This window comes from Saccopteryx leptura, chromosome 1, assembly GCF_036850995.1.
Source record: "Saccopteryx leptura isolate mSacLep1 chromosome 1, mSacLep1_pri_phased_curated, whole genome shotgun sequence".
In the NCBI taxonomy this organism is placed as follows: Eukaryota; Metazoa; Chordata; class Mammalia; order Chiroptera; family Emballonuridae; genus Saccopteryx; species Saccopteryx leptura.
The window spans coordinates 277999981-278007135 of record NC_089503.1 but is presented as its reverse complement, the minus strand read 5'-3'; positions in this window follow the sequence as shown (position 1 = coordinate 278007135).

The following is a 7155-nucleotide window of genomic DNA, read 5'->3' as shown; positions in this document are numbered from 1 at the left end:
AATAAGAGAGAGAAACATCAACTCATTGTTCCAGTTAGTTGTGCAGCCATTGATTACTTTTCATATATGTGCTGACCAGGCCTCCAACCAGCAACCTCTGCACTCAGGGAGGATGCTCTGTCCACTGAGTCATTGGCTCAGGGCCTGAAGGAATCTTTATCCAAGTGTCCAGACTTGTGGTTTGCAGTGTTCTGAACACCTCCTAAGGGCATTCCCATTACACTCCATTACTGGTCTTGACATAGCACTTGACATATTGTCATGGCTGACAGTGACTCCATATTGGATTGTCAAAAGTGTCCAAAATGTCCACCCTGCTCTTGCTCTAGGCAGATATAGACCTTGGTCTTCAGAATGTTGCAATTTCGGTATGTGGATAAAACATTTATACCTGAAAAAAATGTAACTACAATAAATGACTAAACAATGGGTGTTAACTGAAAGATTTGGACAATAAAATAATAAAATTTCAAAAAATATCTAAGAATAATTATGGACAAAGCCTTACATAAAAGGTACAATTTGAACTGGACATTTTTGAATGAGCAAGATTCAGATAGTGGGAATTCATTTGAGAAAAATCAAGAGCAAAAGTATTAAAGAAGGGGCCTTACCTGTGATGGCACAATGGATAAAGCATCGACCTGGAATGCTGAAGTCATCAGTTTGAAACCCTGGCTTGCCTGGTCAAGGCTCATATGGGAGTTGATGCTTCCTGCTCCTCCCCCCTTCTCTCTCTCTCTCCCCACTCTCTAAAAATGAATAAATAATATCTAAAAAAAAGTATTAAAGAAGGAATGCTTATGGCATAGTCTTGAAACAATGACTAGGCTAATATGACAGAAGTTTAAGTTTTTGGAAAAAAGTGATAAGGCCAGGAAATAAACATTACAAACAGAATTGGGATGAAGGTGATTCATTAAATAAGACTAAGGAGCGAGAAAAGAAACCATTTAAGGATCTCTGTGTGTATGTGTGTGTGTATGGAAAGGAATATAATCAGAGCTATGTTTTACTACACTGACTGTTACATGAGGATTCAGAGACACTGTGTATCAGGAAGAGGAAAATAAAGAAAATTTTAAAAACCACTTCTGTTTCAAAACAGTGAAAGAAAAATGGTGGTATTATCATTATAAAATTTGAAGTGTGAAAGTAAAAATAAATGAGTGAGTTTTGTACATGTTAAGCTCTATGAAGTTTCTTCCTCAGTTATTCGAATCTGACTTGGCCACCTCAAAACAAGTTGACTTAACAAGAATTTGTCATCCTCACAGTTCTGTGGGCTGTTTGGATGGCTGTCTGTTAGTTGTAATGGGCCCACTTGTATAACTGCTTATGTAGTTGGCTAGGCTGGAATGCTGGCTGTCACTAGGGGAGTCAGGTGTCCTCAGCATGGTCTGCCATCCTATGGTATGATAAATTGGCTCTGATGTGGTAGTCTCAGGCATATTCCAATAAAGCAAAATCTATCTGCTGCTGAAAGTTCTTGCCTTAATTGTTTTTAAAGTTTGAAAACTACATCCATGGTCAGAACCCAGGGTCATGACCTAATCACTTCTTTCCTTGCAAAGTGACTGTAATGCCTAAAATGACATCAAATTAAAATGTTTTTTAAAAATACACATATATTTAGGACCCTTTAAGGTAGGTGTGGGGCAGCTGTGTTAGGCTTGCTCCCAGGTTTAGCAGCTGCAAGCACTTTACTTGATTAGTGTGTGAGCACATGGCAGAGGCAGGTGCGCATAGCCTATATAAGGCTGTGGGTGCTTCCCCTGGGTGGAGATTCTCCAAGATCACTCTCCTGCCACTGGGTGGTTTTCCTTGCTCCCTTACCCTTCCTGTGAACCATGGATTTTCCTTTGTTTATTAGCTGTTTCCCTTTTGTTGTTTATTTGCTCACCTGTCCTTGAGAGCCTCCAGTAAATGGGTATGGCCTGATGCTATCCAGCTCCACAGTTCCTCTACTGTCTGCCTGAATCAAATGTGAACCTGCCTGGCCTCAGCCACCAGCATTATATCTGGCATAGTGGGCAGTGTGCAGAGCATATTAGTATGGAGCCACTGGCACCCTTGAAGGGTAGGGTAGAGGAGTGATCATTGTTCTCCAGTGTATGGTTCCCCATGGCTGTCCTTTTGGGGGCTTTAAGCTGGGTGTTTTTTACAGCCCTGTGGGAGGAAATTGAGAGCTCTATGCTAGAGGTGACCCAAGGTCAAAAGCTCAAGAATGAGCTGTGGACCGAGAGGCAACAACTGTACGAGCTGGAACGGTCACTGGAGAAAGAGCTGCAGATCTGAGAATTGTAAGTCAGACTGCAGGCTGAGAACCAGCAATGACGTGAATTGAGGCCAGCACTGCAGAGGGAGGCTGACCGGGTCCAAGAGTTGTATTGTAAGGTGCAGGCTGAACACCTACAGCACCTGGAACTGGAGTGGTCTCTGGAGAAGGAATTGCAGGTTCCTGAGTTGCAATTTGCCTTAGAACAGGGGTCCCCAAACTACGGCCCATGGGCCACATGTGGCCCCCTGAGGCCATTTATCTGGCCCTTGCAGCACTTCTGGAAGGGGCATCTCTTTCATTGGTGGTCAGTGAGAGGAGCATAGTTCCCACTGAAATACTGGTCAGTTTGTTGATTTAAATTTACTTGTTCTTTATTTTAAATATTGTATTTGTTCCCGTTTTGTTTTTTACTTTAAAATAAGATATGTGCAGTGTGCATGGGGATTTGTTCATAGCTTTTTTTATAGTCCGGCCCTCCAACGGTCTGAAGGACAGTGAACTGGCCCCCTGTGTAAAAAGTTTGGGGACCCTTGCCTTAGAAGCTTGATGTTAGCAGTGACAGCTGTTGAAGAAACAACTGCAGGTTCAGGAGCTTGAGACTCAGCTTCAGGCCGAGAACCAGCAGCCACAGGAACCAAAGTGGTACAAAAGATGGAGCTGCATTCCTGCCAGTGGAACTGCTCTGAGTCTTTGGGAGCAGGCATTTCTGATTCCTTCTCTTCTGAGGGGGAGGCTCGGGCTGCAACTATCTTCCGCAGATTCAGAACCTGGTCAGTGGTTGCCAAGAAGGTCAACTCCCAGCAGCAAAGAGTCTCTCAGGGGCAACCACAGCCTCCTCCACAAATAATGGAACATTCTGTGGTCTGGCCCTACACCCAGGCAGAGCTGATGGAGTTGGGGTCACAATTCTGGCAGAAACCTATGAAGCTGCTGGCAGCCTGGTTACTGAGGTTGTGGGACATAGGGGTGGATGGCATCATGCTCTCCTGAACAGAGATGGAAAAATAGGCCGCCATTACCACACACTTCTCCTTGATGCAGCATCTTCAGAACTGCCATGCCAACCAAGGAAACCATACCCTATTAGAATGGGTGATGGCTACCATTCATATGGTCTGGCAGAATGCTGGGGACTTGCTGGGGGCAATGATTCAGTGGCAGTGCTAAAGTGAGCTGTCCCAGATAATTTGGGAACTTGGTATGAAGAATGCAGCTTTCCACCTGGGGTCCCATGGACCAGATGAAGAAGTGCTTATGGCCAGGGATGCAGGACTTATCCTCTGCAGTGCCCCATCAGTCCTTTTTGGGTCACTAGTGGCTATCCTGGGCCCCTATGTGGAACAGCCTGTCAATGCGGTTACACAGATGGTAGCAGACTTGGGGGAGCTGGAGGTAGCATGGAATCACAAAGCTGTGAGGGCTGCTGCCCTGCTGCCCCTCTGACTAGCAAGAGGAGTGGGCCTGTGAAAGTTACCTGAACACAGATATGGGTAGGTTTAGTTGTGGCTGGGGCAGATAGGGAGAAATTGGATGGCAAACATAATAAGGTTCTTTTGGAGCTTTGGCAGCAGCTTAAACCAGGACAGAGATTCCAGCCACTGAGATGAATGGCCCCAGCAGCTGCCAATAAAATGGTTGTTGTGCAGGCAACACGGTTTACGATTATATGATGGAGACCGTTGAAGAAGAGGAGGACCCCCGAGACCCACTGTTCCTAGGGACCCATCTAACAGGAACAGGCAGGGACTGGAGAGCACACATGGAACTGGCTATCCACTGATCCCCTTCTAATGTACAATGGGTGTTGGCCTTGGTGGGTACAGGTGCGAAATGTTCCCTTCTTTATGGGAACCCAGAATGGTTTTCTAGAACCCCAGTGGCCACTGATGGGTGCGGGGGCCAAATTTTTCAAGTGAAGCCAATAACTATTCCATTGGGGATAGAGAGACTACCTCCTAAGCCATGTAAGGTATATGTATCTCCTATTCCTGAATATATTTTGGGGGTAGATGTCTTACAAGAACTCTACAGGCCCCCCACCTATGATGGGTGGACTTGTTGGCACTGTGGAGTAGGGGCTAGAGGTGGACCTCCAGTTAACTCCCTGGGCAACCAGCACCTGGCCACCTAAGGTAGAAGTGTATTATCCCTTGAGTGTTCAGGGGGACAACATTATGAAGGGCACCTTGTAATTTCTTTATGGCCCATAATGAGTTCTCCCATTTTGCTGCACATAGAACCAGCAGATCCTGGTGTGCAGACCAGTAAGGTTTGGAATGCCCGCCCGGGGCAGCCTCTGGTACCTGCTACTGTGCTGTCTGCAGACAGAACTCTGGCCTGGATTCTGTCAGAAGGGATGGATTTGCCTCTCTGGGTGCCGCTGACCACTCTATCATTTCACCCACAGCTGTGTTTGTAATCCTGTTGCTGTAGATTGTACCGTTTTGGTTTTTGTAATGTACCTCACTCCTTGCACAGGGACTGTTGCGGAAGAAACCTGTTGTGTAGATTGTGAGGTGAGCAACCCTAAAGGGGTAGAATGTGTGGCAGCTGTGTTAGCCTTGCTCACGAGTTTACCAGCTGTAGGCACTTTACTTGATTAGTGTGTGATCACGTTGCAGACGCATGTGTGCATAGACTATATGAGGCTATGGGTGCTTCCCCTGGGTGGAGATTCTGCCAAGTCACTTTTCTGCCACCATGAGGTGAGGTTTTCTTTGCTCCCTTACCCTTCCTGTGAATAGCAGATTTTCCTTTGTTCATCAGCTCTTTCCCTTTTGTTGTTTATTTGCTCACCTGTCCTTGTGAGTCTCCAATAAATGGGAATGGCCCAACCCTTTCCAACTCTGCAGTTCCTCTACTGTCTGCCTGAATCCAATGGGAACCTGCTTGGCCTCGGCCACCAGCATTACATAACAACATAATAAGATGAAAATTCATGCTATTCAGTCCCAGTTATTATCAGAGCTGGGACATTTGGGGGCCATTTTAGAGTTCTGCCCACCACTATAGAGTTTATGGAATAGGGAAGAAGAAATATATTTTGAAGACATCCCAACAAATAAAGACCACATTTTTTTTCTTTAGTACTTTTTGCCACATTCCTATGGAGAACTACCCCTTTGATGAAATTAAACTTATAGTTAGTTTCATTTGGTGTAATTAATATGACTTATCCAATTTTTCTAACATGACTCTAACTTCTATTGATTACACAATTAGCCTGTGAGGTCCACCCCTGCTGACCGATGAGTTTAAGAGACTTAGATAACCCGTAAACAATATTGCAGTTTTCTGGAGGGCTACCAATAAGTAAGGGAGGTAGTTGTGTTGTTAGAGTTTTGCTAGGTGCTACACTGAGGGAGACTGAGTAAAGAGCATATGGGATTTCTCTGTATATTCTTACAACAGCATATCTACAAACTTTATCCCAAAATTAAATATTTAATTTAAGAAACATCCATTTTGTGGTGGCATGTTAGATCCTGGTACCACATGTCAGGTATCTGGTATATAGGTATGGGTTTTGCTCTTTCCAGGAACAGAGGAGAATGGATAAAGGTAGATGTGGGGCAGCTGTGTCAGGCTTGCTCACTGGTGTACCAGCTGCAAGACCTTTGCCTGATTAGTGCATGTGCACGTGGCAGCGCCATGTGTGTATGGTTTATATAAGGCTGTGGGTGCTTGTGCTCAGGGGGATTGTGGATGCACAGATTGCCTTCCCACCATTTTGAGGGGCCATTTTGCTGTTTGTTTGCCTGAGAGGTGGTTTTCCCTGCCTGTGTGCTTGTCCGCCATTTTGAGACTTCATTAAATGGAATGGCCCAACCCTTTCTGGCTCCGCAGTTTTTCTACCATACACCCAAATCCAATGTGGACCTGCCTGGCCTCAGACACCGGCATTACAGTAGGATATAATTGAAGTTTGAGGAAGGGGAAGGGGGTTTAGAAAACCCTAAGTGAGGAATCTGATAGGAGCTCAATTAAAGATGAGCAGAAGTTCTAGACAGGCTCTTTCTCAGCTAACTTAGCAAAACTTTCCAATAAAGTTCCAGATGCCATCTATCAGATACTTTTTCCTCACCTTTTAGTTATTAAATCTTCATATGTTGTTACTGTCAGCCTGTAATAATTGAGGTCATTAACTAAGGCATACTCACTCTGCTAATCTCTGCTTATTTTTCACAAATAACTAATCTTTGAGGAATGTCTTAAATCATTATTTCTGTTTATGAGTCAGAAAAACAAAAAGTGGAGAAACTTGTGGATGGCATAGGGTATAGGAACATTAGACTTCAACATGAGCCACATAACAATCTCTTTTTTTATCTGGAAAGAAATGGATTTGATACACCATCATTAGAAATGCAAGATGTTCCAAAGTTAGCTAGGATAATTTGATTCTCAGTGCATAAAAAGTAAGAGAATATTTTTGTTTTGGTATCTTACTCTACATCATGAGAATCTTTGTATGCATATAACACTTTAATTTAAGGAAGCATAGGCCCTGACTTGGTGGTTCAGTAGATGGAGCATCATGAGGGTATGCTGAGGTCACAGGTTCAATCCCTAGTCAGGGCACCTATGGGAAGCAAACATTAGTGCACAACTAAATGGAACAACAAGGTAATGCTTCTGTCTCTTTCCTCTCTTCCATCCCCCCCTCCTTCTCTCTCTCTCTTAAATCAATAGGAAAAAAAAGATTTTTAAGGGAAAAAAAAAAAGAAAGCCACTGTAATGCTGCTGGCCGAGGCCAGGCAGGTTCCCATTGGATTCAGGCAGACGGTAGAGGAACTGCAAGAGCCAGAGGGGTTGGGCCATTCCCGTTTATTGGAGACTCGCAAGGACAGGTGAGCAAATAAACAACAAAAGGG